General features: G+C 41.6%; 2 long non-coding RNA genes across 4 annotated transcripts; both read right to left on the bottom strand.

Moving 5' to 3' along the window:
- Positions 1-3394: 3394 nt before the first annotated feature.
- Positions 3395-5883, bottom strand: LOC125531704. 3 transcript variants are annotated; one of them, XR_007293442.1, is made up of 7 exons: positions 5584-5883; positions 4452-4543; positions 4306-4368; positions 4125-4210; positions 3836-3855; positions 3700-3759; positions 3395-3613 (listed from the first exon to the last, which is right to left on the bottom strand). It is a non-coding gene; the product is annotated as an uncharacterized LOC125531704 (long non-coding RNA). The 3 variants fall into 3 exon arrangements; XR_007293443.1 differs by lacking the exon at positions 5584-5883 and adding an exon at positions 4717-5130; XR_007293441.1 differs by lacking the exon at positions 5584-5883 and having other exon boundaries at positions 3403-3613; positions 4452-4666.
- Positions 5884-5900: 17 nt separating this feature from the next.
- Positions 5901-9396, bottom strand: LOC125531705. Its single transcript, XR_007293444.1, has 3 exons — positions 8721-9396; positions 6359-8216; positions 5901-6091 (listed from the first exon to the last, which is right to left on the bottom strand). It is a non-coding gene; the product is annotated as an uncharacterized LOC125531705 (long non-coding RNA).
- Between the last annotated feature and the right edge of the window lie 9 nt (positions 9397-9405).

Genomic DNA, 9405 nt, shown 5'->3' with positions numbered 1-9405 from the left:
GCTGGCCATGGTGGTGAGCGTGTGCGTCGACCACGAGATCCTCCATGGCTGCATCAGGGAGCGAGCAACATGAGGAAGAACACGGAGTGAGTAATAAGAGAGACAACAACGTTAACATTTTATGCCACGTCAGCTCCAACGAGTGGGCCATCATTGTCATAATCGTGATCAATTTTAATGCACTCGGTCATTTGGGTTTTTTGAAATAGCCGACCCCAAAGTTGATAGTTATCAATGAAAAATAAAATCTGATAGTATTTTGGAACCATAGGCCGAATTATAGTAGTTTTATACTATTTAGTACTCAAATTAAAGGGAGAAACACGAGGGGTTTCCATCATATGGATGTACGTTTCTCTTATACCTCACTTATAGCGAGGCAACCTTCCGACTCGCTGAAGTCACACGAGCGTATGGGCCGGCCCAGTGCGCGGGAGGCCACTGCCTCTTTTGTTTCTTTTTTCATGTTTTCATGTTTTTCATTTTTCATTTTTTTACTTTCGTTTATACTTACAAGTATTCTAAATAAATATATTATGAAACATTTTACATAAAACATTAAAAAATGCTAAGCAAGCATTTAAAAAATGTTAAATTTACATAGAGAAAATGTTCCTCATGTATACTAAAAATGTATAAAAAATATAACATGTGTGAAAAAGTTGATCATGTATTTAAAAAATGATAATCCAAGCATTTGAATTTTTTAAAACAAGTATTTAAAAAATGTTACTCAAGCATTTAGAAATTGTTAAATGTGTATAGTAAAATGTTTTTTAACACTAGAAAAATGTAATCATGTATTAAAACAATGTTGACAATGTATTTAAATAAAATGTTAATTCAAGCATTTGTATTTGCAATGTTAATCAAGCATTTGAAAAATGTTGACCATATATTCAAAAATATGAATGAAGCATTTGAAAAAATGATAAAAGTTTATAGAAACTATGTTGACCATGTATTGAAAAAAATGTTAAACTTATATTTCAAATCAAGGATTTAAAAAAATGTAAAATGTGTACAGAAAAAATGTTGACCCTCTAGTAAAAATATTAATCAGGTATTTAAAAAATATTAACTATGTATTGAAAAAATGTTGACCATGTATTCAGTAAATATTAATAAATAATCTTAATCTTATACTTGAAAAAATATTAAACATGTATATTACAAAAATGCATAAGATATATACCAAAAATGTGTATAGAAAAACAAAAGAAAACCAATGAAAAATGAGAAAAAGAAAAAAAGCGGAGAAAATGAAGAAGAGAAAGAAGCTAGTGAAAAACAAAAAAAGAAACAAAGAAAACCATAGAAAATAAAAAACCAGTAAAATAGAGAAAATAAACGTAGAAAAACGGTGAAAAAAGAAAAAGAAAAAAGCCAAAAAACCAGTGAAAACCCAACGCCTTTTCTTTAACAATGTCATGACCTTTAATTAAACACGAACCCGATGGTGGACAAGTGGCTAACAGTGCAACGCTACAACCAGGGAAAAACCCTATTCGTCGCATTCTGCGGCAAAGTGTCAACCTCTTGCACACCCATCGATCGTTCATGGGCCGGCCCATGACGGTGCTTCCAACATAGAAAATCCCTGAAAAACACGAAGAGAGCGAGGAATCTGTTGCCGTCATGGGCACTATACATAGAAAATCCCATGACGGGTGCTTCCTACAAGAGAAGGAAAACAAGCGCTCGGTCGACTGGGTGGTTGGGCTGCAAGCCCATGAGGATGGAAGGGAAGCAGTAAAAAATAAAAATAGAAAGTGGTTGGGCTGCGGCCTGGGAAAGAGAAGGAATTGCAAAAACCGAACTCTTCACAACCCCAACAAAATTGCAAAAATTGAACGCGTCAATGACCATGGCCCTATTGCGGCTTAATGTCCATCGCCTTATTGCGGCGGTGGCCACGACGCTCACTGCACTTAATCCCTCCCCATCGCCGCAACCCCAACATCTTGGGAACCCCTCCTTGACACCGCAAATCACCACCGCGACGACTGCAATTGCGACGCCATGTTGACAAACCTCCGACTGTAATCCCCCTAACACGCCACAAACCACAGCAATCGGGTGAATCAAAAACTGCTGTCGCCGCCATGTCAACCGCTCAACATCCATCGAACCCCACGGCGGAATGTACCCTATAGAAAACAAAAAAGAGGGAGTGGTGGAGCAGTGTACGCCTTACCCAATGCTAGAGCCGATGAAGAACTTAGACTCCCAGCGGTCGAAGACGCTCGAATCACCAACGAAAACAAAGAAACCATGAACCACATGCGGAGCGAAGCGCGAGACGGGGTAGGAAAAGGTGGGGGAGTGGCATTAGTGGAGCGAGGAAGGGGGGATATAGGGAACGTTCACTCCACCAATAGTTAGCACGAACAATTTCTACGCCTCACATGACGATCGTGACGCCAAGATCCATGCGATGCATCCGAGGGCACAGAGCGCGTTCACACAACATCGGTATAGAACCGACGCAAGTTGAGCACGTTTTGCCTAGCTAGCAGCGCCCAGTTACTTGGGACAAACAACCTGGGACGTTTTTACTTGACAATATACATCCACACCGACAAGATTTAAAACCAGTAGGATTAATTTAGGAGACGAAACAAATCCGAACAGATAGCACCGCAGCAACATCTAGTGCGCAAAGCACGACTGTCGGTGTCCCTAAGCAAAATGAACAAGGGCAGACTGCATTTTATTTTCTAGTGAAGCCATACACCACCCAGAACAATCGAACATTCGCTTCCCTTTGGTATTATCGTAAGTAAACACTACTGATCTCATACAGCTTGAGAAAGGAATCAGGAAGTTCCTGGCATGCCTAGAATTTTCATAGCAAGGATGGATGCATTTCAAAGCTTGAATCACATGCTATCACATTATGTAACCACAAAGAAGGTAATGTAAACTGCGTGCAATGCAAACAATACAAAGAAGGTAATTGCAGCTCCCTCCACATTTTCACATCCGGGCTTGGGACCGGCAAAGGCAGTGTTACACCACAACAATACACACACCAATCATTCAGCAAAGCATACAAGACACGCAAAGCACACAACACACGCAAAGCATACAAGACACACCATCAAGCAAATGCAATATTCACACACACAGTCACAGTCACACAAAGAGTCAGCCAAAACAGAGTCATAGTCACACACAGAGTCAGCCAACACATAGAGTGACAGTCACACACAGAGCCAGCCAACACACACAGTCACAGTCACACACGCACAGTCAGTCAGTCACACACACACGACACAGTAACAACCAGTCACACACACAAGACAGAACACACACAGTCAGTCACACACACAAAACATACACAGCCAGTCAGTCACACACACACAAGACACAGTAACAGTCAGTCACACACACAAGACATAGAACACACACAGTTAGTCACACACACAAAACATACACAGCCACAGACACACACAGTCAGTCAGTCACACACACAGAGTTAGATGATTATGCCACCTAAGATGTTTTGTATGAATTCAAAAATCAGCTTCATATTAAGAACTGCATCACCTGGATCAAATGTGTCTTCCCCAATAGCGGCCATAACTTGATTGAAGAATAGAGCAACCGTCTGCAGAAAGAAGAACAAAATAGTTAGCATGGGCTGCGAATAGAGAAAGAGACTCCAAGAAATAACAAGTTACTCAAGGCAATTACATGTTCATTAGCGATTGGAGGAAGTCCACCGAGGTAAACACGCCGAGCATGCCGAGTAGCCTAAGAAAAGAGTGGTCAGACATATGCATTACAGAACAAGAAAAATCTCAAGCACAAAGAAAAAGATCAAGCATACCTACTGTGTCATGGCAGTGGCTGCATAGCAAGTGGATCGATGCAAAGAGAAGAAAGAATTAGGAAGTAATAACAAAACATTTTGAATAATAAAGAAGTGTTAAAGTTAGTACGACCGATCGATAACATCATTATTTATGCTGCATAGCAAGTGGATCAGGTGGGTTCATGCTGTCATCACCAAATAAACTGCAAATCAGAGTGAACCTGGTTGCTTTGTGATGACAGAATGGACTATACACGATTTGACTACTAGCTACACTGAATCATAAAAGGAGCACACTAGTCACCTGTCCTAGGGCGGATAAATTGAACATGTTTGGGAGCATGTTCGGAAACATCCCAGGATCAGCAGCAAGAAGTTCTGGTAGCTGACCTACAATGCATCAACAGAGGGGCAAAATGCATTTCAGCAAACCATATAAAAATAAAACAATCAAAAGAATACCTCTCCCGACATTGCTTGCCTACCTTGCAATGAGATCATTCTGGTGGTCCATAGTTGTTTACAAGGTCAATAATTTTGTCATCTTCCTGTAGAAAAATATCATCAATATAACTATAAAATGTGCAAAAGCTTTTTTTTTCTTGAGCAAAGTCAGAGTGCAATTAAAAACCTCTTGAGTCCAAGGACCTTTGATGCACTGTTAAAAAACCTTCTGCCATGGATGTAAACACTGCATCTCTGTCCTGCCCGGAAATAATTCAGCTGCGAAGGTAGATACTGACACAATATGTGAGCTCACCACACTTGCATATACAGAACAACGTCCAAAGAAGTATGGCGTTACTATATAACTAGCTAAAATGCATAATGTATTACCAACCGTGAGATAAATATTGTGTACAAAACTGGAAGGGGTTAAATTCGAGAGGGATTACCATACAAACACAGACCAAGTTGATAGGAAATCTACGGCTTCAGTTCAAACACCAGAAGCACACCATCAGAACAACCATATAACAAAACAAATTAGCCATCATGAAAACCTCCATCCACCCTTGGATTCTACACATTCTAAGCACAATCATCATACTTGATGCAGGAAAATATAGAGCAATGCATTGAAGAATGTCCAAAGGGCAATGGTACTACCAACTACAAGGTATGTAGGTCAAAAAATGACATGCCCATGACCTTATTATACAGAAATATCCATGCATTATGATGTGCCAATAGGTAATTATGGAGCGCTTGCACAATGACACAGTCACAATCAACACACAAACACACACACAATCAGTCATAAAATGACACACAGTCATAGTCAACACACAAACACACACAATCAGTCATAAAATGACACACAGTCACAGTCAACACACAAACACACACATACAGTCAGTCATAAAATGACACACAGTCACAGTCAACACGCAGACACACACACAGACACAATGGAGCGCTTGCACACAAGAAACAGACAAAGAAACACATACACATACAGTCAGTCACACACACAAACAGTCAGTCACACAAACAGAGTCATGGTCACACACACAGTCAGACATAATGGAGTGCTTGCACACAAGAATCAGACAAAGATACGATGAAACTAATCGAAGACATGAGAAAAAGTAAACTGTTTGTTCAAGCTTCCCGTTCAAAAGCTTCAACTCTGCATTATTTTAGTTTATATAGCTTCAATTCCAAATCTCTCTCTGCATTACCCAACTACAAGCCAGGAGGTCACTACTGTTATATAAACAAAGACGAGTGTAAGAGAGACAGAGCAAATTAGGAGGTACCTTTTCTTTATCACCAAATTTCAAATTCTGCATGTACCACTATTGTATTTTGTGTCACAAGATGAACCTAAAGAGCCCACTAGGAAAATAATAAAATCAACAAATCAAATGAATCATGGAGAACATCATGTAGAATAGTAGTAGTCCGACAAATCCAAAGAAATTCAAGTATATATGTAGATAATCAGAGCTCATGTACATGCAAACCTTTCCCTCCCATAAGGTTATAAATTTGCTAGCTGAAGATCAAATTTGATTACCTTGGTTGGTAAAATAGAAAGCGAAAAGAACCCTGAGCAGTCCTTGGCATACCAGTTTGTATGACTGTAGAGGTGAGCTAAAATTAGAATAATGAGCTGTTCAGATCAAGATGGCCCTCAGAATCAGCTGTCTTCTATTTATGCTTGAAGTCATCATGACCAATTAGTCTTGGAATTGCCAAAATATTTCTGGTGCCATAGACATCTAACTTCTTTCTCAAAGAAATATTCCAATAGAATTATCTGTCCTGGAAAGACATACTATCAACATGAATACTTGTGAAGTGAACAAGGAAAACATGGCTAAATAAGCATTTTGAGACTACAGACATCAACATCGCAAAATGTAAAAAACATATTCCAATGATTCTTTGTAGAATTCTCAGTCCTGGAAAGAGTACCATACTATCAGCATGAATACATAATCTTGTGAAGTGAACAAGGAAAACATGACTAAATAAATGTTTTGGGACTATGGACATCAGCATCACAAAATGTAAAAAACATAAATATACCTCGCTGCAAGCAAACCCAACCCACCAGTGTCCGTAGCAACACAAGGAAGAGCAAATGTGACATGTCTATGTCCTACCTGAAATACTTAGAAAAGCTTATTCCAGTGACTGGACATCAGTAATACAAAAAAAAGAATATGATATCCACATAAGACATAACGAAACATATCACAAAAAAAATGTATTGCCAAACACCACGGTAAACATGATTATTATGATACAAAAAATAAGGAACAAAAAGGGAAAATGGTGCTATGATGAGTGAGTGAGATAAATAAGATAGGCATGGAATGCATTGGATGCCAAATCGGCCACGCAAAGGAGTGGAAGCCAAGCAAGTGAGTGTTACAAGAGTCAAACATTTCTGCTCAGCCTATCATCATCTATCAGCAGGAGAGAAGCCTGACCAGTGCACGTCTCTCGATCCCTGCCTGCTCGAAACGGCCTACATGGTTTGCATCCCTGAACACATCCCCATATATGAGGAGACATCATTGGAACACAAGCAAAGCATGAAGAAGAAACCAATTGGACAGACCATATAAGCAGTAACACAATCATAATCACCCATCTAAGCAGTCAAACACACAGTCACACACAAACAATGGAGCGCCTTGCACATATGAAATGGACAAAGAAACATACATAGATAGGGGCACATCACACACACAGTCAGACACACACAATGGAGCGCTTGCACACAAGAAACACACAAAGAAACGGACAGTGTCATATAAACTCAAGGCAAATCTATAAGAGATGTGGTTAATAACTTGAATAAAACACATCATAGCTAGTATATACTAACACATAAGTGATCATAACCTCAAAAGGGAATAAAGAACCGTAGAAATGTATTGTCGAACACCATGGTAAATGATTATGATAAGAAAAATTGACGGCATCAATGTTCATACACACACAAAATAAATACCACTTACGAACAAAACCTACTTGCATTGAACATAGATTAAATAAAAAAATTAGCAGATTTACACTATATTAGGTCACAACCAGGTTATAAACAAACATAGCATAAAATCTATATGCAATCCAAATCCTAATCACGCACAGGCTTCCGAAGTGCATGGCATGGCATACATAGCGACTAATACAGAAGTCAGCATTCTCGATATTTTAACCAGTGAGTACAAAATTTGCTCCAAGTTGATGCCATAAAATTTAACAGGACAAGCAAAAGGGGCGTGGCAAAAGTGAGCAGCATTGATAAAAAATATGTGATGAACGTGCTTTCACAAATAAATAAATTCCGCTCACAATAGAATTATATGCCCAGGTGTCAATGAAATAATTCTGGAGTTATGCTATGCAATCTAGAACGAAGTGTAGGGGGGACTAACTAGCAGCACCTCATCTAGTACTCGTATGAAAATGGAAATAACAATGGGAGGAAACCTTGTCCAACAGTAGCAGCAGCAGGTGTTCAATTAGTCAGGCACTCTGCTCTACCTGCCTGCAAGAAATGGCACCCACGGCCTACATGATTTGCACCCCTGAACACACATCATCATCTATGGGAACACAAGCAAAGCATGATAGAAAGTACAGTAATAACCAGTTGAAAAGAACAGAAACAAGCAGTAACACCCATCAGAACAACCGTAACTAATCACCCCTGCATCAAGGATGAGAGCACACACGCCTGCAGAAAGTGAAACAAGCTAGCACGACGGTGGGCGAACCAAGCTAGTACAATCAGAATCGACAAAGGAACCAGAGTATCAAAGGGCATGTCTCTGACGGACGAACACGAACACGTACAAGCTAGTCGTTGAGATCTGAAAACAACCGACGAGGTGACGGAGCCTAGGAACCCAGTTGAACTAGCACGACAAACCTCTCTGTCTCCCCATTTCCGGCCGTAACCCAATTTCAAAACCAAGACCCGACCGTTCCTGTAACACTCGCGCTGACACCGAACACGAAACGCAAGCGCACGCAGAAATTTCTCAATCGCAAACCAGACGTAGACCCTCGACGAGACGAACCAAGAACACGCGAGCGCATCGGGGCGACGGCGAGAGGGAGGAAAAACGGACGATGGCGAGGACGAGCAGAACCAAATCAGAAGAAGCGACTCTGAACTGATGAACGGCGGCGACGAGCAAAATCAACTCGGAAGCGATTCTAAACCGACGAATCGAGCACGAGCAGAACCAAATCAGACGCGACTCTACACGAACGAACGGCGGAGAGAACGAGCAAAATCAAATCAGGCGGACAAAGTAACAAAAGTATCAAAGGGATTGTCTCTAATGGACGAACACGTACAAGCTAGTCGTTGAGATTTGAAAACAACCGATGAGGTGACGGTGCCTAGGAACCAACTAGCACGACAAACCTCTCTGTCTCCCCATTTCCGGCCGTAACCCAATTTCAAAACCAAGACCCGACCGTTCCTGTAACACTCGCGCTGACACCGAACACGAAACGCAAGCGCACGCAGAAATTTCTCAATCGCAAACCAGACGTAGACCCTCGACGAGACGAACCAAGAACACGCGAGCGCATCGGGGCGACGGCGAGAGGGAGGAAAAACGGACGATGGCGAGGACGAGCAGAACCAAATCAGAAGAAGCGACTCTGAACTGATGAACGGCGGCGACGAGCAAAATCAACTCGGAAGCGATTCTAAACCGACGAATCGAGCACGAGCAGAACCAAATCAGACGCGACTCTACACGAACGAACGGCGGAGAGAACGAGCAAAATCAAATCAGGCGGGACTCTCTATCTAAACCGGCGACGACGAGGACGAGCAAAACCAAATCCAGACGCGGTTCTAAACGGACGAATCGACCGAGCGAGGACGGGCAAGATGAAATGCGACTTGAGGAGGACAGAGGCACGACCCGAATGAAGAGAGGAGGAGGAGGAGGATGAGGAGCAAACCGGGCAGAGCGCGGCGAGGAGGGGAACGACACGGCGCGGACGAAGAGTGGAGGAGCAACAGACCTGCCAGAGCGCGGCGAGGAGGAGAAAGGCTCGGCCCGGACGAAGAGTGGAGGAGGCGCGGACCGGCCAGA

This window comes from Triticum urartu, unplaced genomic scaffold (genome assembly GCF_003073215.2).
Source record: "Triticum urartu cultivar G1812 unplaced genomic scaffold, Tu2.1 TuUngrouped_contig_7891, whole genome shotgun sequence".
NCBI classification, from domain to species: Eukaryota; Viridiplantae; Streptophyta; class Magnoliopsida; order Poales; family Poaceae; genus Triticum; species Triticum urartu.
This window is presented reverse-complemented; position numbering and strand designations above follow the sequence as displayed.